Below are 27,744 nucleotides of genomic sequence, written 5' to 3'. Positions count from 1 at the left end.
CGGGGGGCTTCAGTAACCAAATGTCAGGGCTGGCTTAGCCCTTCCTTCTCTGGGCTGACCGCTCAGCTGTCGGCCAATTACCAGCTCTCTTCTCTCTCCACAGTTACCAGCTGTTCCTGACGATGCTCGTCTGACCTGCCTACTTAAAGCCTTCCAGCTCACTTCACCTCTGCCTTCGCCTTGGTCACATCACTAGAAACCATCTTCTGCGATTTGTTTAAAAACTGGCTTGCTGACATCCCTTCTGGATCCTTATCCTGCTTGCTGTTGCTCTACTTGGATCCCTGACTTCTGGCCTGGCCGACTATCTGATTTGGTTACTGGACTCTGGCTATGCTTGACTACGCTTTGTCTATTTAACGTTTTATTTTTACTAATAAACAAGTGTGATTTAATTGTACTTCTGTCTCAGTCTGATTCATGGTTTCTGACACCAAAACTGCAGTGTTTATCCTCGTGACACATCACAGGAAGCACCCTCATGGCTAATAGAGAACAGAATTAGAATTAGACTTGCCGGGAACGGATGGCTTGCACCCGAGGGTACTTAGGGAACTTAGTCAAGTAATTGCCAGACCATTGTTCTTAATTTTTACTGAGAGTCTACTGACTGGAATGGTACCAGCGGATTGGAGAAAAGCCAATGTAGCACCAATTTTTAAAAAGGGCCCAAAATAAATTCCTGGGAATTACAGAACAGTTAGCCTAACATCAATAGTATGCAAGCTCTTGGAAGGGATGATAAGGGACTATATACAAGATTTTAGTAACGCAAACTGTATTATTTAATTGTATTATTATTAGCAATAATCAGCATGGATTCATGAAGAATCGTTCTTGCCAAACCAATCTATTAAGCTTCTATGAGAAGGTGAGTTGCCATCTAGATAAAGGAAGGCTGTAGATGTGGTATATCTGGATTTTGCAAAAGTATTTGACACAATTCCCCATAAACGTTTACCGTTCAAAATAAGGTCCATTGGCATGGACCATAGGGCGAGTACATGGATTGAAAACTGGCTATAAGGGTGAGTTCAGAGGGTGTTGATAAATGGGGACTACTTGGAATGGTCAGGGGTGAGTAGTGGGGTCTCACAGTGTTCTGTGCTGGGACCAATCCTATTTAATTTGTTCATAAATGACCTGGAGGATGGGGTAAACAGTTCAATCTCTGTATTTGCGGATGATACTAAGCTAAGCTGGGCAATAACTTCTCCACAGGTTGTGGAAACCTTGCAAGAAGATCTGAACAAATGAATGGGGTTTAACATGGCAAATGAGGTTTAATGTAGAAAAAATTTAAAAATAATGCATTTGGGTGGCAAAAATATGAATGCAATCTATACACTAGGGGGAGAACCTCTGGGGGAATCTAGGATGGAAAAGGACCTGGGGTCCTAGTAGATGATAGGCTTTGCAATGGCATGCCATGCCAAACTGCTGCTAACAAAGCAAACAGAATATTGGCATGCATTAAAAAAGGGATTAACTCCAGGGATAAAGCAATAATTCTCCCACATTACAAGACTCTGGTCCGGCCGCACCTGGAGTTTGCTGTCCAGTTCTGGGCACCAGTCCTCAGGAAGGATGTACTGGAAATTGAGCAAGTACAAAGAAGGGCAACAAAACTAATAAAGGGTCTGGAGGATATTAGTTATGAAGAAAGGTTGCGAGCACTGAACTTATTCTCTCTGGATAAGAGACACTTGAGAGGGGATATGATTTCAATTTACTAATACTGTAATGGTGACCCCACAATAGGGATAGAACTTTTTTGTGGAAGGGAGTTTTTAAAGACACGTGGCCACTCATTAAAATGAGAAGAGGGTTCTTTACTGTAAGAGTGGCAAGGATGTGGAATTCCCTTCCACAGGCGGTGGTCTCAGCGGGGGGCATTGATAGTTTCAAAAAACTATTAGATAAGCACCTAACGACTGCAACATACAGGGATATACAATTTTTTTTTTGTTCATTGTAAAAACAAAGTATCATTCAAAAAATCTCATATTTGTCATTGTCAACAACCAATCTTATAAACAGCATTTATAATTTTTCTATTATACCCCCCCTTCCTTCCCCCCACCCTTCCCACCCAAATTAAATTCCATTATACTGTATATCCACTATTTTTTCCCCACTTTTTACTCTTTCTTTCATTCTTCTTCCCTACCTTTTCCTTTTCTCCGAAACTATTCTGTTTGTTTAATCTATATGACCTACTCGGGGGCTATCACTCACCCGGGGACATTACATTTTTTGAAGCCAGGGGTTCCACATTTTAACAAACTTGCTATAGTTCCCATGTTTGGTTAGCATTACTTTTTCTATACATACTAATTTATTCATCGTTCTCTCCCAATCTTCCGGGGTCAGGGGATCTGTGATTTCCAGTTTTGTGCAATTAGTTTTCTCGCCTGTTACAGACTTCTTGCTACCGCTAACAATGCACATGTTGGTCCGACTTCTTTTCCAATGTAGCCCAATACACATGCTCTGGATTCTAGTTCAAGATTTACCCTAAACGTGGTATTAGTTGTTTTCACTATCTCTGACCAATATCCGTACAACTTTGGGCATCTCCAGAACATGTGTATAAGGTCCCCTGTCTCAGTACATCTGGGACACTTATCATCCGGTCGGCGACCGAACATGCATATTTTCTTAGGTGTATAATAAGCTCTATACAAAAAAAACAGGCTATGATACTTTTTGCGAGGGGGAGACCGACACCAGCGCTCCGAGCTCTAGAATCCTTGTCCATTGCTCTGCTCTAATTTCTCCCACGTCCTTTTCCATCTTATTTTTTTATTGAGCAAGCTTTCGTTCTTGTTCTTTTTACCCATTATTTGCGAATACACTATTGATATCAAGCCCTTATTAGAGTCAGCTTTAATTATTCTTTGGAGGAGGGGAATCTCGCAGCGTTCTGGGATGCCATTATTAAACTGTTTGCCCAAAGCATGTCTTATCTGTAAATAACTATAACATACCTTATTTGGTATCCCATATTCTTGTCTCAGCTCTATAAATGATTTTAAGGTGTTACCCTCATACAGCTGGACTACCTGACATAGTCCTTGTTTTTCCCATTCCTTATTCTTTTCTATATTGAAAAGTTCTTGCAGGTTTTTATTATTCCAAATGGGTGAGTAGTCAGTAACTCCCTTATACCCCATTATTCTCTTAGTTGTTTACCATATTTTAGTTATCAATTTTGATGTTGGTCCCTAGTATCCAAAGAGCCTGCCTCTAGCGCCTCTACTATAGATCTATGCGGAGAGTCCAACAGCAACAATTTGTCGCTCATCTTCCCCCCTCCTGTTATAACGCTTCCTCCTAGATGTTGCAACTGAGCGGCCAGATAGTAGCTGTACGTTCGGGGAACAGCCTCACTTATTAAGCATTGCAGAGATTGTAGGTTAATTCTAGGCTGGCCTTTCCTCCAAATTAGCTCTCTAAAAAGTGTTTGTATCTTTTTGAACCATTTTTCTCCAAATAAAATTGGGGAATTATGGAGCAAATAGAGCAATTGTGGCATCCAGATCATTTTGATCAAGTTAGCCCGTCCGGCCACTGATAGAGGAAGTCTGCTCCAGATGTCACATTTCTGTTTAAATTTTAACAATAGTGGAACTAAGTTGTCAGATATATATTGATTCGGGTCCTTTGACACCACTATCCCAAGATATTTCATTTTATCTACTACTTTTAACTGGGGTATTCCTATTGAAATAGAATTAATAGGTGGATGACATAAGAGATGACTTCTCCAATTAATAACTAATCCCGAGTATCTACCAAACTCCTCCACTATGCGCATTAACTCAATTAATGAACCCTCTGCATCCCCCCAAAAAACAGAACGTCATCCGCATACAGAGCTATCCTCTCTTCCCCACATTTCCTTTGGAATCCCTGCAATGCCGTTGATGATCTAACTGTACACGCCAAAGGCTCCATCGCTAATGCGAACAATAGGGGTGACAAAGGACACCCCTGTCTCGTCCCTCTTTCAAGTGGGATCTTTTCTGAGTACTCATTATTGATTTTTAACTTTGCTTTTGGATATTTATATAGAAGTTTCAACAACCGTATAAATTGCAAGCCGAATCCGAACTTTTCCAGGACCCGCCAGAGATAGCCCTACTCGAGGCTAGACATGTGCAAAAGGAAAAAAATTGTTTTGTTTTGTTTCGTTTTAATTCGTTAATTCATTAATTTCATTTAGTTATATTCGTTAACTTCCTTAAATTCGTTTTTGGATTTCGTTTAGTTTTCTACCGAATTTGAAAAATCGGCCACATTCGAAAATATTTCAACCAAATTCGAAAATATTTCTACCGGATTCGAAATGATTTCAACATGATTCTAAATGATTTCAACCGCATTTGAAATGATTTCAACATGATTCAAAATTATTTTAATGGCGCTGCCTAACGTGCTTTGAATGGATTCGTAAATTCATTACTTTTTTTTTGTTTGTTGATTTGTAATTTTACGTATTCTCTCTTACAATGGCGCTGCCTAACGTGCTTCGAATGGATTCGTAAATTCATAACTTTTTTGTTTGTTGATTTGTAATTTTACGTGTCTCTCACACAATGGCGCTGTCTAACGTGCTTCGAATGGATTCGTACATTCGTAACCTTTTCTGTTCGTTGACGTTGATTCGTAAATTTACACGTCTGACAGTGGCGCTGCGGTGCTGCGTGCTTCGAATGGATTTGTACTTTTCTAATACATCGCGGTTATTCGTAACTATTCGAAATCTCGATTTTTTTTTACTTTAGTTTTTGACATGTGGCTATAGTCTCCGCCCCTGTATGCCATTTTGAGAGGTTGTATAGTGGTGTGGTGAGGGAGGAGCAGAGAGCAGAGCAGAGAGTTTTCTTGTTAGATTTGTGTTTGTTTTTGTGTGGTTTGGTGCTTTTGGTGAAATTAGAATGTCTGGGAGAGAGAATGGACGTGTGAGACTTGTGAGTGAGAATGTCGGTGTTGGTATGAGAGTTGTTGGTGTGAGTGAGAGTGGAGGGGAGCGGAGGAGTGGAGGAGGGGACTCAAGGGAGAGGAGGAGTGTAGTGGAGGAGAGGCGTGGAGGGAAGAGGAGGAGTGTAGGGGAGGGGGGGTGTGGAGGGGAGTGTAGGAGTGGAGGGGACTCAGGGGAGAGGAGGAGTGTAGTGGAGAAGAGGCATGGAGGGGAGAGCAGGAGTGTAGGGGAGGGGGGGCATGGAGGGGAGTGGAGGAGTGGAGGGGACTCAGGGGAGAGGAGGAGTGTAGCAGAGGAGAGGCATGGAGAGGAGAGGAGGAGTGTAGGGGAGGAGGGGCGTGGAGGGGAGCAGAGTGGAGGTGAGAGGAGGATCAGTGGGGGGTTGAGGAGAGAAGAGGAGGCGTGGAGGGAAGAGGAGAGGAGAGGAGGTGTGGAGGGGAGAGTAGAGAAAAGGAAGCATAGAGGGGAGAGGAGGCAGGGAGGGGAGAGGAGGATTGGAGGAGAGGAGAGGCGTGAAGGGGAGAGGAAGAGTGGAGGTGAACAGAGGCGTGGAGTGGAGCCAAGGCATAGAAGAGAGCATGCCCATGGAGGTGGAGTGGAGCGGGTGCATGTCCAAAAAAAGAGGCAAGTGTCCACCCCTACATCAGAAGAGATTTCTGACGCCGACCTGCAGCATCACCAGCGAACCAAGAGACAGAGAAGATCAAGGGGGCCCGTATTTACCCCAGAGGAGAATTCTGCATTGGTTGCAGTGACAAACTGAGACTCTTCAGCCTAAATGTCTCAACGTCGGCGAAGAGAGCAGCCTGGGAACGAGTCCGGGACTGAGTGAATGCAGTCTCCAAGGTTCGCAGGGCCCCCTCTGGTGTCAGGCACAGGTAATTATTCAAATATTATATCACTCTTAGAACACACCACATATATGTGAAAAATACACAATATAGTCAATATATAGTCAATAAACTGATTTGAACCTAACACAAATATTTATTTGGCACAGACACAGAAAAGTAAGGCCTCTTTCACACGGGGCGGATCAGTAATGATCCGCCCCGTGAAGATCCGCTCGCTCAGCGGGGATTGCTCCGTTGTCCCCGCTGAGCCGGCTGCGGACAGGGCGGTCTCCGCACACTGTGCGGGGACCGCCCTGTCAGCTCTCTGCTCTCCTCTATGGGGATCGGACGAGCACGGACCGTCTGTCCGTGTTCGTCCGATCCGCTCTGCAGACGGATAGAAAAATAGGATTTTCCTCCGTCTGCAGAATCGGACTGTTGCAGAGGCGGACGAAATCAGGTGTCTGCGGATGCTCATCCGCAGACACCCGCTATCCCATAGGGATGAATGTATGTCCGTATTTCATCCGCAAACGGATGGATGAAATACGGACATATCGTCCGCATGTGTGAAAGGGGCCTAACATGTAAAATAAAAATAATATTGTTGTAACGTGTATTAACTATACTATATCTTATTTTTTTCATTTGCAGGTTTTCTGATTGTCGGGCGTCAGTTAATAAAAAGATAGAGAAGCATCTTCTGGCCCAGTCTACTGGAGGAAAGGCTGTGGTCTTCAGACAGTGGGAGGCAGAGCTGAGAGATGGCCTGCTTGCAGATGAGGATGTCCCTGGAGTCAGCAGAAAGGGTCCAGCCGAGCATCAGAGAGCTGGTGAGTAAAATAAAATACAGTGGTGTGAAAAAGTGTTTGCCCCCTTCCTCATTTCCTGTTCCTTTGCATGTTTGTCACACTTAAGTGTTTCGGAACATCAAACCAATTTAAACAATAGTCAAGGACAACACAAGTAAACACAAAATGCAATTTGTAAATGAAGGTGTTTATTATTAAAGGTGAAAAAAAATCCAAACCATCATGGCCCTGTGTGAAAAAGTGATTGCCCCCCTTGTTAAAACATACTATAACTGTGGTTGTCCACACCTGAGTTCAATTTCTCTAGCCACACCCAGGCCTGATTATTGCCACACCTGTTCACAATCGAGGCATCACTTAAATAGGAGCTGCTTGACACAGTAAGGTCCACCAGAAGATCCTTAAAAGCTACACATCATGCCCGAGACCCAAAGAAATTCAGGAACAATTGAGAAAGAAAGTAATTGAGATCTATCAGTCTGGAAAGGGTTATAAAGCCATTTCCAAAGCTTTGGGAATCCAGCGAACCACAGTGAGAGTCATTATCCACAAATGGCGAAGACATGGAACAGTGGTGAACCTTCCCAGGAGTGGCCGGCCGCCCAAAATTACCCCAAGAGCGCAGCGACGACTCATCCAAGAGGTCACAAAAGACCCCACAACAACGTCCAAGGAACTGCAGGCCTCACTTGCCTCAGTTAAGGTCAGCGTTCATGCCTCCACCATCAGGAAAAGACTGGGCAAAAATGGCCTGCATGGCAGAGTTCCAAGGAGAAAACCACTGCTGAGCAAAAAGAACATCAAAGCTCGTCTCAATTTCTCCACAACACATCTTGATGATCCCCAAGACTTTTAGGACAACATTCGGTGGACCCATGAGACAAAAGTGGAACTCTTTGGAAGGTGTGTGTCCAAGTATATCTGGCGTAGAAGGAACACTGCATTTCATAAAAAGAACATTATACCAACAGTAAAATATGGTGGTGGTAGTGTGATGGTCTGGGGCTGTTTTGCTGCTTCAGGACCTGGAAGACTTGCCGTGATAAAAGGAACTATGAATTCTGCTGTCTACCAAGAGATCCTGAAGGAGAATGTCCGACCATCTGTTCGTGTACTCAAGCTGAAACGAACTTGGGTTCTGCAGCAGGACAATGATCCTAAACACACCAGCAAGTCCACCACTGAATGGCTGAAGAAAAACAAAATGAAGACTTTGGAATGGCCTAGCCAAAGTCCTGACCTGAATCCTATTGAGATGTTGTGGTATGACCTTAAAAAGGCCGTTCATGCTCGAAAACCCTCTAATGTAACTAAATTAGGACAATTCTGCAAAGATGAGTGGGCCAAAATTCCTCCAGGACACTGTAAAAGCCTCATTGCACGTTATCGCAAACGCTTGGTTGCAGTTGTTGCTGCTAAGGGTGGCCCAACCAGTTATTAGGTTTAGGGGGCAATCACTTTTTCACACAGGGCCATGATGGTTTGGATTTTTTTTCACCTTTAATAATAAACACCTTCATTTACAAATTGCATTTTGTGTTTACTTGTGTTGTCCTTGACTATTGTTTAAATTGGTTTGATGTTCCGAAACACTTAAGTGTGACAAACATGCAAAGGAACAGAAAATGAGGAAGGGGGCAAACACTTTTTCACACCACTGTATATCATTATATATTGCAGTTATATGTTGTTTCCAGCTCACTATTTTTTTTTTTTATGACTACGCATGTAAGACTTACGTTTTACTTTACATTCATGTTTTGCAGATCAAGCAACGTCATCTGTGGAAGGATCAGCTCCAAGTTCCTGCCCTCAATATTCTGGCAGTGGTGAGTACCTAACATAAACACAAAGCAAACATCATAATAAATAAACATAATAACAAACATCTATTTAACATTTAAAGCAGACATCACTAAATGGCGGACTGTGGGCTAAATGCATACCGAAACACTGTGCCATCCAGACCGCCACAGTCCAGCCATTTATGTGCCGTTCTGTACACAGAGCCAGAGACACAGCGGGAGACACAGCAGCTCTGAATATTGGGCAAGAACAGAGCTTTTGAAGATAACTTTCCAGGTTAACCAGCAGGTGATTGGTTGCTAGGCAGGCCTAGCAACCAATCACCTGCTGGTTGACTTCAGCACCTCCCGCTCCTACCCACTATTCAGTGCTGCTGTGTCTCCCACTGTGTCTCCAACTCTGTGAGACCAAATAAGGTAGCAAGGGGCAGAGCTGTGGAGGCTGTATTCTGACAGGGGCAGAGCTGGGAGGTTAAGATGGGAAACTGGCAGAGATGCAGGGTGCTGTGTAATGTGAAGGGGCCCAGAGATGCAGGGTGCTGTGTAATGTGAAGGGGCCCAGAGATGCAGGGTGCTGTGTAATGTGAAGGGGCCCAGGGATGCAGGGTGCTGTGTAATGTGAAGGGGCCCAGAGATGCAGGGTGCTGTGTAATGTGAAGGGGCCTAGAGATGCAGGGTGCTGTGTAATGTGAAGGGGCCCAGAGATGCAGGGGGCTGTGTAATGTGAAGGGAGCCAGAGTTGCAGGGGGCTGTGATGTGAAGGAGGGCAATGGACAAAGCTGTGGGGAGGTGCTATGAAGGTGGCGGAGAAGATTAAGATACCATTGTGAACGGAGGTTCAGAACACTACTGTAAACTGTGATGTGAAGGGGGATTGTGATATGCCAGGGGACTGAGGAAACTGATGTAAGAATGGGATTGAGAAATAAAAGAGGAGGGGCTGTCAAAGCACAATTTAGCAATGATTTGTCCTCTTATCTGGGACTTGCTAGGATCCTGTTTTGTTATGAAGTCAGATTTATGACATCTAGCTTCTGCTGTGCTGCCGAAGCCGGGTGACAATCCTCCATTCTCTGGCTGAGAGATTAGCTAACTGTTCTCAGCCAATAAATGGCACACTGTGGAAGGGAATAAAAAAAATAAATAAAGCCCAAATAAGTCCTGTAGCATACCACTTCCCGCAAAATAATGTATCTGTACAGCGCTTTGAGGAAGTGGTTGTACCGGGGTGATAAGCAACTACAGCCATCACCCCAGTACCTCTTTTTAGATCTGGTGGTTGGCTTTGCTATGATAACAACCGATGCGGCTCCGAAGCTGCTCAGCTGCCATCATAAGGAGTGGGAGAGGATACGACAAGCCCCCCGCCTGCCGATTTCCACCACTTCGCCCGGGTCTCCAGTCCGGAGCGACCAGCCGGCACGTCCGCCGGCATGCCAGAGTCGCAAACAAAGCCAGAATCGGCTTCAATCGAGTCTCCAATGTAGTAACTCAGAAGTTACGTACTCGTTTACATAGCTGCCAATGGCACCGATATGAAAAAATCCACAGTATTCAAATATGCAGATTTTTGCCTTTTGAATACTTGTACATGCAAAGGAGGGATTTGGGGATTGGGATTTTTTTTAAAGTAAAACTGGAAAAACAAAACAAATAAGAACAAAATAAATTATTTGAAAGTGCCCATAATGGTGTTCAAATCACACTTGTGAGGTATCGCCGCGATCCTCACATTGAGAGAAATAATTATAGCAAAAGATCTCTTCTGTAACTCTAAACTGGTAATCGTAAAACAAGTTTCTTGCCATTCCAAGAGCGTTTGTAATTTTAAACCATAACATGTTCGATATCTATTTACTTTCAGTAACATCGTCTATCACAATATCCCAAAAAATTGGGCTAAATAAATTTATTGTAAAAAAAATTTTTATTCTGTAAATTGTTCCCCAAAAATTGCTTTTGAAAGGCCGCTGTGCAAATACACATTTATATATATATATATATATATATATATATATATATATATATATATATATATATATATATATATATGTATATGATGTTTGTGGTTCTCAGTAACTTTCTAGCAAAAAATAATGATTTTAAATTGTAAACAATAACTGACAGAAATAGGCTTGGTCCAGAAGTGGTTACCTTAACTCTTTCATTCTATTTTTTTTTAATCAATAGTTTTTATTAAAGTTTACATTTTTATCAAGACAAATGACAGAAATTATGACTAAATAACAGATCAGTTACAGTATTTAGATACATAGATAATAGCATCCAAAAATAATAAAAAAATATAATATAAAGAAAACCATATTAATATATCTCAATTATAATCGGGATAATAAAGATAATGATCAGGAGGTTATTAATACATCCATTGTGGAGACAATACACAAAAGTAATATAAATATTATCTTCATATATTTATATACTGCCAATTTAAGTAATTCAAAGATGATGAACCTAAATATATTCCCAAACACCCCTATGGGTGCTAAACTGTGTTCGGGACAGTAATAGTAACCTGTCATTTAATAGATACGAAACAAAGATTAAAATATTAGAGCGGGGTAAGTAATTTTTTAATTCAAGTTATCTAGGAACAAAGAACTCGTGCAATGTTTTGGGGACTAGCCCATTTTAACCATGGCTGCCATATTTTATGAGTATGTTCTTTTTTGTGAGGCCGAAGAGCTAGAATTGATTCATAAATGTAATGAGTTTGAGTCGATTCTATCACTTCTTTTATGGAAGGAGGATCAGGATTTTTTCAGTTCCTCGTTATACTGATCCTGGCTGACAGCAAAATATGTGTAAACACATTTCTAAACTGGATAGGATATCGATCAAGATCAATGGATAATAGAGCCAGTGAGGGATTTGGAGGAATGACTGTTTTGGTAATTTCAGACATAACTTGAAAGATTTGTTCCCAATACTTCCCAAGTTTAGGGCATGTCCAAAATGTATGCAACATATCACCTTTTTTGCCGCACAATCTCCAACATTTGTCGTCAAATGTGCCGTTGAATTTAGATATTTTCTCAGGAGTAAGATACCAGCGTTGAGTCAATTTAATGGATACTTCCCATAATGTAGAGCAGCATGTGGCTTTATATGTGGTGTTACAAGCTTTTTCCCATTGGTCAACTGTATAGGTGTATCCTAAGTCTTCTTCCCATCTAATTAAAGGGATAGTCTTTGTAAACACACTTTTTTGTTGAAGAAGATTATAGAAAAGAGAGATCCTTTTTGTTGATGTATGGGGATCTTAAGGAAGGACCAAGCCGATTGGGGAACATTATAGGTCCATGATGGGAGGTTGGAAATGCAATTCTTAGTTCGGATGTAGAGGAATAAATCTGAATTTGGCAATTGAAATTTCTTTTGAAGTGTAGGAAATGGTGTGATCACCCCATTATCAAGTAGATCAGATAGATATTTAATTCCCTTCTCTAACCATGGTGTAAATGAGGTTGTCTTCATGAAATTATGTAGAGTATTTAGCGGAATTTGGACTTTGGTAGGAAGAGGGTGTGAGGAAGTTAGATGCAGAAATCGAACCCAGGATTTAAGTGTCGCTAATATTGTTGGGGAGATGCGAGAAGGTATCTTGGCTCCAAGGGCCATGGAAGGAATCCATATTGATAGATTATTTCCTGGGATCTTAGCACTTTACATCTTCCCCCAAATTGTAGATGGAGGAGATAGAAACCATTCCTTAGACTGTGTAAGAACCGAGGCTAAATAATAATCTTGGAAATCCACATACCCTGTTCCCCCAGCATGACGTTTCTTCACTAAGTTTGAATGAGCACATCTAGATTTTTTACCCTGCCAGATGAATCTAGAAAACAGAGTCTGAAGGGATTGGAAATATTTTAACGGAATTGGAATCGGGAGAGTTCTAAAAAAGTATAAAATTTGTGGAAGGTGAAGCATTTTAAATGTCCCATCCATGAAAATTCATGGGATGCTAGCTTAGTGAGATTTTCTTGTAATGCATTACGAAGTGGAATATAATTATATTGGAACAGTGTTTTACATGAATTTGATAATTGAATACCCAAATATTTAATTGTACTTTCAGTCCATGTATAAGGGAATTTTAATTTAAGATGTTTAGTAGTATTTTCATCTATCCCCAAGTTCAATATACAAGATTTATTCGCGTTAAGCCTGTAATAAGAAACTTTGCTGAACATATTTAGTGTTTCCTGAATTTCCGGTTAGGATTTCACTGGATCAGTAATCATAAGAACAACATCATCTGCAAAAAGGTTGATTTTATGTTCTTGTTCAGCAATGGTAACTCCTAGAATTTTTTTGTTGTACCTAATACTCTCAGCTAGGGGTTCAATAACAAGGTTAAAAATGAGGGGGGATAAGGGGCATCCTTGTCGTGTACTATTTGTTATTGGGAATGGAGGTGATAAAGAATCCGTAGTATACACTCGAGCCGAGGGGACAGAGTACAGGGCTAACATTGCTTTGTTGATTTGACCTGTTAAGCCAAATTTAGTCAGAACGGATGACAGGTATCCCCAATGAACTCTATAAAAACGCTTTTTCAGCGTCAAGCGACAGAAACAGGGATGGCGATGTGGTGAGTTCTACATGGTGTATTATATTTATCATTCTTCTAGTAGCATCCGATGCTTGTCTTCCTTTGGTGAAACCCGATTGATCTCTATGGATAAGAGAGGGTAACAAACTATCTAGTCTTTTGGCTATAAGTTTCGCATAAATTTTAACATCTAAATTGAGTAAGGAAATTGGTCTAAAATTTTAAGGTAAAGATGGTTCCTTATCTGGTTTTGAAGAGTTACAACAAGAGCATTCAGCATTTCATTGGGAAATGATGAAGAATTGGCTGCTAAATTATAAATGTCACATAGTATAGGTGCTAGAGTACTTTGAAATTTTTAAAAATATTCCCCTGTAAAGCCATCTGCACCAGGTGATTTCAAGTTAGGAAGAATACGGCTAGTTTGTAGAATTTCAGGGATGGTAAAGGGAGAATTGAAAAATTCTAATTGTTGTGGGGAAATAGATGGAAGTTTGACACTCTCCATAAAGGTGTTTATCCCCTCCTGAGAAGGTTGATGGGTATCGCCATCGTTCTTAATGTTATATAAATCATTATAATATGAGCTAAATGCTTCAGCTATTGAAGAAGGCTTAAGCAATTTTTCATTAGTGTGAGGATGGTAGAGGAATGGAATTTTAGTCTTAGATCGATAACCTTTAATGCGTAATGCCATTGTTTTCCCTGCTTTGTTCCCTGTTGCATAAGTGGTAGCTTTGAATTTTTTATAGGATTTCTCATGTGTCTCTAGAAGTAGGGTTCTTAATTCATTACGTAACTGGAAAATTTGTGTTTTAATGAAAGGAAAAGGATAATTTTTATTGTGTTCCTCAGCTTTGGCTATCTCCTTAGTAAGTTCATCCATTCTCTGAGTTCTCTTTCTTTTAGCTTTAGAACCTAATTGCATAAACACCCCTCTCATAACAGATTTATGAGCATTCCATAATATCATTGGGTCAGATATAGACGTCAAATTAATTGAAAAGAATTCAGTAAGGTGTTGTTGGAGTGTTGTGGAGTAATTTTCATTTTGGAGAATATAGTTATTAGCTCTCCATATATATGAATTTGGTTGGGATGATGTGGTTGTTATAGAGATGCTAATGGCAGAGTGATCTGACCACGTGGCCGTATGTATATGGGAGGATGAAATCTTGTCAAGCAGCCATTTATCTGTCAAGAATAAGTCAATTCTGGAGTAGGTATTGTGCCGTGGTGACAAATATGTGTAATCCCTTTCATTAGCATGTCCACATCTCCACACATCAAATAAGTCATTCGAAGTTATGAACTTATCAAGGGGAGAAGCATAGCGTTTGGACTTAGCAGAAGAATCCATATCATTGTTTGGAATCAAATTGAAATCTCCACATATCAGGAGGTGTCCTTTTTGAACTTTCTTCGCCTCCTCTATAGTTTTTTTTATGAAATGCATTTGCCTCATATTCGAAGCATAAATAGATAAAAGGGTGTATTGAATATTGTTAATGGTACAAATCAAAAAATATAGCGACCTTCGGGGTCAGTGATACAATTATCTAATTGAAATGTAATAGTATCTCTAATAGCTATTAACGCCCCTCTTTGTTTTTTGGAGAATTTTGTTTGAAAAATATGAGGAACATTTTTATGTTGACATTTGGGAGATGCATCTTTAGCAAAATGTGTCTCTTGAACACATAATATGTCACAATTAAAGGATAAGGCAGACGTCCACATACATTTGCCTAATAAAAGCATACTTTAGTGCTTATATATTGATTATTATGTGACATTGTACACTTTATTACATAGCTGGTTGCTTAATAAAAACTCACATGCTAATCACACATGGTAATCAACGTAAACAGTTAAAAGAACATAGTTATATTGTTGTGCCTGATTTATATAGAAAAAAAGTATATGGTATCCTCATCCTTATATATTGAAGATTTTTTGGGGGAAAAGACAAAGGGAATTCATACATGGAACATCATAACCATGGTTCGCCTTAGAGTCACCCAACAGAATGATGGACTGTCTTGATACCAGGTTTATATAAAAATTACAAATATTTATTATTAATTATAAAAGATTTTTTTCAAGAGAGGAAAAAGTTTGTACATACATGAATAAATACATATTATGGCTATAACATAGACAAAATTTGTTACGACAGTATTTTGTGTCCAATACGGTCTTTGGTTTCTCTACTAGTTTCGCGACTAATCTGTCGGTTCTTCAGGAGACCTTGTTTGTCTAAAACGAGATTTATCACAGATTACTTAACAAAGAACAATATTTATTACAAGGTATTTGATGTATTTTTTTACAATCAGTTTAATAAAGAGAACAAGAGGGGGGAAAAAATATAAACGCGAAGCATGCAGCTCACCACCATGCAGATGTCGGAAGGCATTTGGAGTTCGGGTAGTCCCTACCGAGTCGGGTATTGACCACCCTTTGGGGCGGACACGGGAGGTTCAAAATCAGCTACAAAACAGTAGTAAGAAATTTCTAAATAATGAGTATAGATATAGCTGACTTGCACAACTTAGGCATAGGCATTTAAGTCACAATGTAGGTATAAAAACTACATACCGGTATAGCCAGAAGCTTTAAAAGAAGCAGCATGGGTAAAAATGCAGCAATGCAGCAGTTCCAATAGACGTTAAAGTCCAGGTACAAATGTCGGTGTGCCAGGAAAACCCGGAAAGGTATATCTATATTGGATCTAATGCACGGTAGACATTGTGTCTATATCAAAAGGAGAGTCCAAGTCTTTGCCCAATCTATCATAGGTGTGCAGTATTGACCTAATAAAAATTTCATTCAGTCAGCCAGATACACTTATGCTGTATAAGTTTGGTTCTAGGGTACAGGGTATATAGGGGAGCTCATACCAATCGGCAACGTCCCTCCTGCAACTCCTCAGTCCAAATGACGGTTCTGGCCTGGAGGCTCCACGTCCTTCATTCTGCCTGCTGTAAAGGAGCGCCATAATGGCGCACCTTTAACCTCCAACCCGGCGGCGTCACAGGCACGGCGCGGGCGCCGGGCTATGACGTCGCCGGGTCCGCCGCTCCTACTGCGCATGCGCCAGAACGTGGCGACGCACATCAGCCACAGTCACCGAGGAAACCATCGGTGACTCATTGCTGAAGCGGACCTGGTGCCACCCACAATGTGGGGGCCTATCAGGGCCGCCGGAGAGGCGCATGCTCGCCCCTGGGAGTCTCCTCCCATACTCCATGCTATGCCTCACAACAGCATGATTTGAGTATCACATGCCTCGTTTTACAATGTAAATAGATGTTGGTAAAAGGTAAACAGAGAAAGAAAAGCTTTACAGGTATTACATTGGCAACATTTTTTACATATTGTTATATATGCAATTCTCACCAATACGTTAACTTGGTCTGTGGAAAAATAATACAAAGTCATAATTAGATAAATAACTAGATTAAGGTGCTAGGACAAAACGGACAATTTGTCCATATAGTACACTAATGACTAGCACCAGCGGTTTGTGGTGGTGTCAAAGGGAGGAAACAGTGGGTCAGGCTCTCAAGATACCATACAAACTGAGGGACTGAGGTGAACAAGAAGAAGCAGATAATAAATAAAGGAACAATGAGAGAAAAAGGGGAAGGTTTTTCTCATTTAAGAAAATACTTATATGTTTTTGTTTCGTTCAAGCCTGGCGGAACCAGAGCGTCTAGGCGTTCTATCCATAGGGTTTCACGTTTTAAAATCTCTCTATCCCAATCCCCACCACGGATGTCTTCGCGGACTACTTCGAGGACAAGAAATTTAACCACTTGGGGCTGATACCGATGATGAATGCCTATGTGGCGGCCCACAGCAGTGAGCTTACCGCCCGATGAATAGTAAAGGTGGTCTCCTATACGTTGGCGAAATTCCCTAATGGTTTTACCTACGTAAATGCCCCGCAGGCACATACCATTAAATAGACAACGCCTTTTGTATCACAGCTGGCATGAAAAGATGGAATGAAAACTTCTCCGTTTGGGAGATTATAGGTAGTTCCCTCTGATATCCACGGACATCGAGGGCAGCTCCCACAGGGATGAGTGCCACGGGGGCCTTGCCGATTTGGTTCGGGAGTTTGATAGTGGCTTCTGGTAAGTTTGTCCCCAAGGGTAGCTGCTCGTTTGAAAACCAATTCAGGAGTTTGTCTAACATATTTATTCAAAGTATGATGGTCTGTTAGGAGATGCCAATGTTGCGATAGAATATTTCTAAGGATATTCTGGTGTGCAGAGTATTTTGTGATGATCTTAACTGTGGGGGGGTGGGCTGGCCTGGAGGGGCCGTAGAGTAGAGATTCTCGTGTGCGCCCATAGGCTTTATTGAATGCTTTTCTCAAATTTGATCGTGAGTAGCCTCTATTAAGGAGACGCTCCTGTAAATTCTTTGCTTGAAACAGAAAGTTTTGGTCTGTGGTGCAATTTCTTCTTGTACGTAGGTATTGGGCGTATGGTATGCTACGTATTAGGGGGCGGGGATGCGAACTTTTGGCGTGTAATAAGGTATTCCCAGATGATGGCTTACGGTAGAGATCAGTGATTCGTTTTCCGGAATTGTCTTTAATGATGTTGAGATCCAAAAAGGCAATTTGGGTTAAATGATATGTATATGTAAATTTTAAGTTAAACGTATTTACGTTTAATGTTTTAACAAATTCTTCTAAGGCCTGGACAGTGCCTGTCCAGACAATCAGAAGGTCATCTATGAATCTATACCAAAGAAGAATGCAGTCAAGATACATCTGTAAAGATTCATTGGTAAATACAAATCGCTCCCAGCCCCCCAGATATAGATTTGCATAGGAGGGTGCGCAAGCTGTCCCCATCGCCACGCCCTGAGTTTGCAAATAAATTTGGTCCATAAATGTAAAGAAATTTTTGCTCAGGATGAAGTCTAAGAGTTGCAATATGAAATCATTTAGAGGCCAGGTTGTATGGTCTTGTTTTTTGAGGAAAGTGCTGGCCATCCGGACGCCCTGCTCGTGGGGGATGCTAGAGTGCAGAGCCTCAACATCTAACGCCACGAGGAGGGCGTCCGGAGGGACCTGCACATCCTCAAGGTGTCGCAGAAGATCAGTAGTGTCTTTTATGTATGAAGGTAGACTTGTGACGTGAGGGATCAAATATGAATCAACTAGCCTACTTGCGTTCTCTGTTAAGGAGCCCATTCCCGAGACTATTGGACGCCCCGGAGGATTTTTTCCGTCCTTGTGTATTTTTGGGAGTGCGTAAAATGTCGGCATACGAGGTTTTGCTGTATTTATATATTTCAGGGTTTCACCATCTATCAGCCCTTTTTCATAAGCACCCGTGACTAGGGTTCTAAACTCTATTGTGAAGGTTTCGACTTTTGAAAGATCTAATGGAGTATACCATGCCCGATTACTATATACCCTGTACCCTAGAACCAAACTTATACAGCATAAGTGTATCTGGCTGACTGAATGAAATTTTTATTAGGTCAATACTGCACACCTATGATAGATTGGGCAAAGACTTGGACTCTCCTTTTGATATAGACACAATGTCTACCGTGCATTAGATCCAATATAGATATACCTTTCCGGGTTTTCCTGGCACACCGACATTTGTACCTGGACTTTAACGTCTATTGGAACTGCTGCATTGCTGCATTTTTACCCATGCTGCTTCTTTTAAAGCTTCTGGCTATACCGGTATGTAGTTTTTATACCTACATTGTGACTTAAATGCCTATGCCTAAGTTGTGCAAGTCAGCTATATCTATACGCATTATTTAGAAATTTCTTACTACTGTTTTGTAGCTGATTTTGAACCTCCCGTGTCTGCCCCAAAGGGTGGTCAATACCAGACTCGGTAGGGACTACCCGAACTCCAAATGCCTTCCGACATCTGCATGGTGGTGAGCTGCATGCTTCGCATTTATATTTTTTCCCCCCTCTTGTTCTCTTTATTAAACTGATTGTAAAAAATACATCAAATACCTTGTAATAAATATTGTTCTTTGTTAAGTAATCTGTGATAAATCTCGTTTTAGACAAACAAGGTCTCCTGAAGAACCGACAGATTAGTCGCGAAACTAGTAGAGAAACCAAAGACCGTATTGGACACAAAATACTGTCGTAACAAATTTTGTCTATGTTATAGCCATAATATGTATTTATTCATGTATGTACAAACTTTTTCCTCTCTTGAAAAAAATCTTTTATAATTAATAATAAATATTTGTAATTTTTATATAAACCTGGTATCAAGACAGTCCATCATTCTGTTGGGTGACTCTAAGGCCGCGTACACACGCGGGGACTGTTCGCCCAACTTTGTTCGTCAAACAGTTTGAGCGGACAGTCCGCTCAAAATTAGCATGGACGGACTTGGCCACACACGACGAACGAACAGTCCGCTGAAACTTGCGCGATGACGTGAACGGCACGTACGACGGGACTAGAAATACGACGTCCTATACACTGCAATGCAACCTTCGCCGTGTAAATCCTTTCTGAGCATGCGCGGAACTTAGTTTGACGAACAAGCCTACACATGGGCGGACTGTCCGCTCAAACCAAGTTTCAGCGGACAGTTTTACGGAATTTCCGAAAAACTTTGTTCGTCAGACTGTCCGCTGAAGCCCACACACGAGCGGACTGTCCGCCGAAACACTGTTCAGTGGACAAAGTTGGGCGAACAGTCCCCGCGTGTGTACGCGGCCTAAGGCGAACCATGGTTATGATGTTCCATGTATGAATTCCCTTTGTCTTTTCCCCAAAAAAATCTTCAGTTAAAAGAACATCTTTGCCAGTTGTCACCAACAACTTCATTTAGGTTTAGCTAGGTATTATACTGCCTCGCTGACCTTAGTATTCTCTTTCTTTTTCTGCATCATTATATGTTGTAGTTCAAAGTTGCAGTAACAGAAATGGAAATAGTTTTAGTCTTGATGACTAATACTATTTCCATTTCTGTTACTGAAACTTTGGACTACAACATATAATGACCTGGAAAAGTGTTCTATACTGCTGATTTTATTTTATGTTTGAAAGGAATATGCATCACTTGAGATTCCCTCCACGTATGGATACTGGTATTGGACACGAGTAATCTTTTATCTGTACTCGTCAATACCAAATACCATTACCTGCGTCCAGGTGCCACGAGGAAGCTTGGCGCCGGCTTCCCTGCCAATCAAGAATCCGGGAGGCCTGGCTTCCTGATAAGCTGTGAAGCCGGCATCACGCTCTTTAACAGCACCTGGATGCACCTTAATGGTCTTTGGTATTGACGACAAGCACAGATAAAAAATTACTCGTATCCAATACTGCTATTGTGCATCCCTAAATACAAGTTTGCCATTATTCATACATCCTAAAAGGTGTGTATGGTTAATACATACCTGTGAAGTTTTCGACTTGTATGTGTCTGTCATGATGAAGCCTCATCCACTCATTCCAGTGGTACTTTCACTAAATTGGCAAATAAAACAAGAGTTACATAAATGAATGGAAATCAATGATGGATAGGGGAGTAAGTGGGCAGATGAGCAGGTACTCACCTATTTCTGACTCACAGCAATGCAATTACAGTCTTTCCTTCCTTGTCGTGGGTGATGACTTTCCAGAGTGCCAACTTACAAGTGCCATGTTGCCAACACTGTGGCCTGGAGATTACATGAATATCTTGGTGGACGGGATATATTAGCAGCAAAATCTCCTTGCCACCATGTAGGTGCCATCAGAGGGTGAAAAAAACAAAACATTTTGGTGGTGGGAGTATAGGAGAATCGTAGTACCATTGTAGGCCTTCATTTTCCTGTGTCTGTATGTATATTAGCAGCAGACTCAGTATCACCATTATTTTCACCACCAGTACTACAAGTATAAGCAAGCAGCCTGGCTGGCAAGCTGCATAACAAAACAACCAAAGCAACAACAGATTTAACTTAACCTTCCAGGTATCTGTGGAGAGATGGCTGCGGCTGGAGGGGGAGAAGAGGACCACTTTGGGGGCCCCGATCTAAGGTAAGTGATGCATGATGAGCTAGTATGCTAGTCATACTAGCTCATTATGGCTTTGTCTTGCAGGTGGTTTTTAAAAAGAAGAACAAATAACGGGTTTACAACCACTTTAATACTTACCAAAGTCTAGAAATCCTCCGATATGATTTTGTCTTCTTCCAATTCCTCTTCAAGGTCATACAGTAGCATTACTTTCACTATGCTGGGAAATAGAGAGAGAAAGTTTATTTGCTACATCAAGGAATATGGTTGAGAGAAAGCGAGAATAAGGAAAGAGAGTGTTACATACATAGTGGACAGACACAGTGTATAGCGAGGGAAACAGCTGGATCCATAAGAGGACATGGTGGACAGAAAGAGATAAAATAGGAAAGTGTTAATAAGCAAAAAGTGTTTTATATCTATCTATCTATCTATCTATCTATCTATATATATATATATCAATGATTGATTGACAAGACAGTAAGTTGGCTATTAAAAAGTTAATCACCTTTTTTGGTAGAATCCCGAAGGGTAAGCTTTTCCAGTCTTGCTATGTAGTGTGGTCTTCAGGAGTGCCCTAATCTGTGGCCAGCTAATGTAATATGGTTGGATTCGACATTATGGCAGCACATAGCCGCAGGCTGTCATCACAACACCATAGGTCCAGTTGAAGGTGACACAAAGTAACTTTTTTGCTAATGTAGTGGGAGCAGTGGGAGACAGTATAGCCAATGCCTGGACTTGTGATGTCCGTGTTATTTTAAATTTACAGGTGTCTCCTACAGCTCCTATTAATCCACCCCTCTGCACTACTATCGTCCAGTCTTCAGTGCTGCTTCCTGTAGCTAAAGTTTCAGGTTCAGAGTCACCGTATTCAGGGGTGGAGGTTCTTTCCCACCCTAAAATCTCTCTGAACCTCCAAAATTCCAGGTCCCAAATAGACAATTGTAAAATCAGAGAAAACTGTACACCAGTCCTCTCCTTTTCATTCACTATCCCAGATCCTTCACACACTACATGGGTGAGACCCCTGAATAAACAAACAGCAATGAACATTTACCCTATGGGAACCACTTTTTCTGACCAATAAACTTCAGTCCTTAAGAAATCCTCAGCATCGTAAACAGTATATATACTGTGAGGGGTTTGCTCTGCAGAGGGTGTGTGTGACCCCCTGGATGGGTTCACAACACAAAATCAGGCACAGCAGACAGCGTTGTAGGTGGAAAAAACAAAAGGTGCGGTTTATTTATGCTACATGCAGTGAATAATATAACAGCCAAACAAAAAAAAACAAAAAAACATGAAAATAAATCCTGGTCAGCTTGACCTCTAATTACACACATAGATTCCCTGTCTAACAACTGAGTGCAGCCTTGTGCTGCACCAGTCCCTGTCTCTGTCTCTGTTGTAGAGGTTTGCCACACAGGCGTTAACTCAGCGCACAGAACAGGTGTCACACTCCCCAGTCTATACAAACACAAAACTGGTTCCAGGATGGAGCATCTCCCTAAGCATGCTGGGGTTTTTTGTAGAGGTCTTAATGAGCCCACTTACTTCAGCTGGGCTCATTAACTCTTCCCCTATAGGACTCCCAGCACTCCCCTCTAGTTGTACAAGTCCGCATAAAGCCTGAATCTAGGGCATACATATTTTCCATCCTGGATACAACCAGGTGATTTTACCTGCCTACTGCCACAATATATACAAGAGTTGTGCTGGAGCTGGAGAAAGTCCAAAGGGCAACGAAACTAATAAAGGGAGTGGAGTACCTCAACTACAGTGCAAACACTACATTTATTCTCATTGGAGAAGCGACGATTGAGAGGGGCCATGATAATCTACAAATTCCTCAATGGGAATCCCAGCATAGGAAAAAACAATAAAGTCTCATAGACTGTAATAGGACACAGGGTCATACAATGAGGCATGAGGAGAAGTGGTTTAACCTTAAATTTTGCAGGGGTTTTTCCACTATCAGGGCAATAAGGAATGGATGTGGAACACTTCCACAACCAGTGGTGGCTGCGGGGAGAATGGATACTTTTAAAAGACTCTTGGGTATATATCTTAACCACTTAAGGACCGCCGTATAGCCATTGTACGTCATTACAATAGCACAGGCAGGCACAAGCACGTAACTGTACGTGCCTGCCTTCCAGCGGGTGGGGGGTCCGATCGGACCCCCTCCCGCTGGATACGGTGGTCCTGTTCGCTGCCGGAGCGATCCGTGATGAGGGGATGGCCGTTGGTTTCTGGCCATCCTCTCTCGATCGCTCCTGGCCAGTGACGAACTTCCTCCCCTGTGAAAATGTAAACACAGGAGGAGGAAGTGATGTCACACTCCTCGTGGCGGTCTTTTTGACTGGACAGCGCGGAGTGAAGACACACAAGTAAGTGCACCAACAGTCCACTGACACATAGGTACACATAGGCACACATTTCACCCCAGTCACCCCCCGATCACCCCCCCGATCGGCCCCCCGCCCCCCCCAGTCACAGTGTCACTAATACAGTGTTCATTTATTTATTGATCACTACATTTAGTGTCAGTTGTGACTGTAAAAAGTGTCAGGGCAGCTAGTGTTAGGCCCCTTTAGGTCCAGGGTAGCCCCCTACCCCCCCTAATAAAGGTTTAACCCCTTGATTGCCCGCCCAGTTAACCCTTTCACCCCCTTTTACCAGTGTCACTAAGCGATCGTTTTTCTGATCGCTGCAATAGTGTCACTGGTCCCGCTAGGAAGCTAGTTTTTTTTTTAGGTTCAACGCCAGGTTTTTATAGCGTTAGGTACCCCGATATATAACCTAATAAAGGTTTTAACCCCTTGATTGCCCCTAGAGTTAACCCTTTCACCAGCGATTGCTGCATAAGTGTCACTGGTGACGCTGGTTAGCCAGTTAGTTATTTAGTTATTTAGGTTCCCCGTCAGGTTTTTATAAAGCTTCAGGTACCCCCATATAAATACCCAATAAAGGTTTTAACCCCCTGATTGCCCTTAGTTAACCCTTTCACCAGTGATCACCGTATAAGTGTTACGGGTGACGCTGGTTAGGTAGTTCGCTTTTTATAGCATCAGGGCACCCGCCATTTATTACCTAATAAAGGTTTAACCCCCTGATCACCCGGCGGGTGATATAAATTTGGTTTTAGGGTCAGAAAGGGTCTGCGTCGCCCCAGGCAGTGCTAGGTTAGTGCCAGTACCGCTAACACCCACGCGCAAAGCATACACCTCCCTTAGTGGTATAGTATCCGAACAGATCAATATCTGATCTGATCAGATCTATACTAGCGTGCCCAGCAATTTAGGGTTCTAAAAAAACGCATTGTTAGCAGGATCAATCCAGATACCTGCTAGCACCTGCGTTTTGCCCCTCTGCCCAGCCCAGCCCAGCCCACCCAAGCGCAGTATCGATCGATCACTGTCACTTACAAAACACAACACACATAACTGCAGCGTTCGCAGAGTCGGGCTTGATCCCTGCGATCGCTAACAGTTTTTTTTGTAGCGTTTTATACAGTCGCTGACAGGCTAGGTGCTTTTTTACCTGTGAGTCTCACTACTGTACCCCTAAATTTAGAGCCCAAAATGGCAAAGCGAAGGTACACTAGTGAAGAGGCCTACACGTTTCTGAGCATGACAGATAGTGAAGAGGAAGACACTGATCTGTCAGATTCAGGCTCAGAATACGAACCTGTAGAGGACAGCGCCTCCATGTCAGATAGCTCTGACGACGAAGAAGAGGTCCCTGCTAACGCCAGGCGTACCCGACCCCGATCTTCTGATGTTGTTGAGGTGCAGGAACCGCAAGTCCCTCGTATGGAGTATAGAGCCAGTACTAGCGCCGCTCATCCTTTTGGTGAACTGGCAAGCACCAGCGGCCTAGTACACCCTGGACGTACATCCAGCACTGCAGTATCAGGTGGTGACGTGGCGAGTCCCATAAGTGCAGTTCAAACTGGCGAGGTGGCAAGCACAAGTAGTTCCCATAGTGCCCTTCCTGCAGAATTCGCCAATCCTGATTGGGTGCCCACCACTTCTGCAGCACCAGTACTTCCCCCATTCACTGCCCAACCCGATATTCAGGTGGATACAGATGATTTTACGACACTCGATTTTTATTCTCTGTATTTCACGGAAGATCTCTATAGATCTATTGTGGACCAAACCAATTTATATGCTGGTCAACACATCGCAGCTAATCACCAGTTGCCGTCTCTTGCCAGAGATTGGAAACCAGTTACGGTTTCCGAATTTAAGACCTTTCTGGGCCTTTCCCTCAACATGGGCACACATAAATTCATGACGTTGCGGGCTTATTGGTCCACGCATCCGACTGACCACATGCCCGTGTTCTCTAACTCCATGTCCAGGAAACGATACGAGCAGATCTTGCGGTTCATGCACTTCAGTGACAATGAACTTTGTCGTCCACGTGGAGACCCTGAATACGATCGGCTCTACAAAATTCGGCCCCTCATAAACCACTTCAACCAATGTTTTGCAGACTTGTTTACTCCCCAAAAAGTTGTCTGCGTTGATGAGTCCCTGGTTAAGTTTACTGGTCGCTTGTCATTTAAACAGTACATTCCCAACAAGCGTACCAGATACGGGGTCAAGCTCTATAAGTGCTGTGACAGGGCCATAGGCTATGCATGGAGCTTTATGGTTTATGAGGGTAAAGATAGTTACGTAGAGCCGGAGAATTGCCCTGACTACATAGGAAGCGCTGGCAAGATAGTGTGGAAATTGGTGTCACTCTTATTCGGAAAGGGGTACCACTTGTACGTGGACAATTATTACACCAGCGTGCCACTGTTTAGTCACTTGTTTGATAATCAGATTGGAGCATGTGGCACCGTGCGACCTAATCACCGGGGCTTTCCCCAGCGGCTTGTAGATTCCCGTCTTAGGCTGGGGGAGAGAGCCTGCTATCGGTGTAATAATTTGCTCGCTATGAAGTGGAGGGATAATAAGAATGTTTTCGTTCTTACCTCCCTTCATGCAGAAACGACGGTCCAAATTTCTACGGCGACTGGTATTGTGGAGAAACCCCTCTGTGTCCACGAATATAACAAAAATATGGGAGGGGTGGACCTCAATGACCAGTTGTTGGCGCCGTATCTAGCTTCCCGTAAGGCCAGACACTGGTACAAAAAAGTGTCTGCTTACTTATTTCAATTGGCTTTGCTGAATGCTTTTGTGCTATACAAAACTTCAGGCGGGACTTTAACCTTTCTTTTCTTCCAAAGAGAGGTTGTCACAGAGCTTCTGTATCCAGTCGGTTCTGCACCTCACCATTCCCAACCAAATGCAGTAAGCCGGCTGCATGAGAGGCATTATTCTTATGTCCTCCCGAGTACCCCTACCCAACGAGCCCCCCATAAAAGATGTCGTGTCTGTACCAAGCGCGGATTTAGGCGTGACACCCGTTGTTATTGTCCACGCTGTCCTGGCAATCCTGGTCTTTGCCTTGGTGAGTGTTTTGAACGCTACCACACACTAGTGAAGTATTAGCGTAGGGTACAGCATTTCACAGGCTAGGCACACTAACACAGAGTCTCCCAAGATGCCATCGCATTTTGAGAGACCCGAACCGTTACAGTTGTTACAGTTTACAGTTAAAAAAAAAAGTGTATAAAAAAATAAATAAAAAAGTAAAATAAAAAAAACAAAAAAATATAAAATATAAAAACCAAAAATAGTTGTCATTTTATTGTTCTCTCTCTCTCTCTCCTCTCAAATTTTTTATACTTTACTGTTTACTGTGTTATTGTTAACCATTTTTCATGTTTTCAGGTACGCCATTCACCTGCAGCGTGGATTTATTTATCTTGACAGCAACAGCGTTTGCTCCCACGATACATAAAGCCGCGACTCCAGTGCTGTAGGAGGTGATTTCACCACCACAGTTAAAAAAGAGCATATATATGCCGAAGCATGGGGGCATAAGCGGTGGAGGAGCGATTTTGCTCCTAATGCCGTGTACATAGGTCAAAATTCCGACGGAGGGCTTGCCCGTGGAAAAGTTTGAACGTATGTACGCGGCATAACTTTTTTGCGGGAGGATGCCCCCATGCTTCAGGATATATATATTTTAGGCACAGGTTGTGTTAAAAAATGTTTTATTTTTTACTGTTTTTTTTGGCAATTGCTTTGCAGGTATGGTATGGTAAGGTTTTACTGTTATACTGGGATGTTACTTTGTTTTAACGTTAACCATAATTTGCTTAGCAGGTACGCCATTCAGCTGCAGCACGGATTTATTTATCTTGACAGCAACAGCGTTTGCTCCCACGATACATAAAGCCGTGACTCCAGTGCTGTAGGAGGTGATTTCACCACCACAGTTAAAAAAGAGCATATATGCCGAAGCATGGGGGCATAAGGGGTGGAGGAGCGATTTTGCTCCTAATGCCGCGTACATACGGTCAAAATTCCGACGGAGGGCTTGCCCATGGAAAAGTTTGAACGTATGTACGCGGCATAACTTTTTTGCGGGAGGATGCCCCCATGCTTCGGCATATATATATTTAAGGCACAGGTTGTGTTAAAAAATGTTTTATTTTTTACTGTTTTTTTTGGCATTTGCTTTGCAGGTATGGGATGGTAAGGTTTTACTGTGATGTTACTTTGTTTTAACGTTAACCATAATTTGCTTAGCAGGTACGCCATTCAGCTGCAGCACAGATTTATTTATCTTGAC

General features: G+C 42.3%; 1 long non-coding RNA gene across 2 annotated transcripts; it reads right to left on the bottom strand.

The window, feature by feature from the left end:
* Positions 1–5,851: 5,851 nt before the first annotated feature.
* LOC143934887 (uncharacterized) lies at positions 5,852–21,263 on the bottom strand. 2 transcript variants are annotated; one of them, XR_013263415.1, is made up of 4 exons: positions 21,178–21,263; positions 20,436–20,505; positions 8,372–8,469; positions 5,852–6,650 (listed from the first exon to the last, which is right to left on the bottom strand). It is a non-coding gene; the product is annotated as an uncharacterized LOC143934887 (long non-coding RNA). The 2 variants fall into 2 exon arrangements; XR_013263414.1 differs by lacking the exon at positions 21,178–21,263 and having other exon boundaries at positions 20,436–20,856.
* Positions 21,264–27,744: the final 6,481 nt, after the last annotated feature.

The sequence above is a fragment of the Lithobates pipiens genome, unplaced genomic scaffold, assembly GCF_037356315.1.
Source record: "Lithobates pipiens isolate NorthernLeopardFrog02 unplaced genomic scaffold, aLitPip1_a1.2 Scaffold_28, whole genome shotgun sequence".
NCBI classification, from domain to species: domain Eukaryota; kingdom Metazoa; phylum Chordata; class Amphibia; order Anura; family Ranidae; genus Lithobates; species Lithobates pipiens.
The sequence above is the reverse complement of the archived record's forward strand: the minus strand, read 5'-3'. Positions and strand labels throughout refer to the sequence as shown.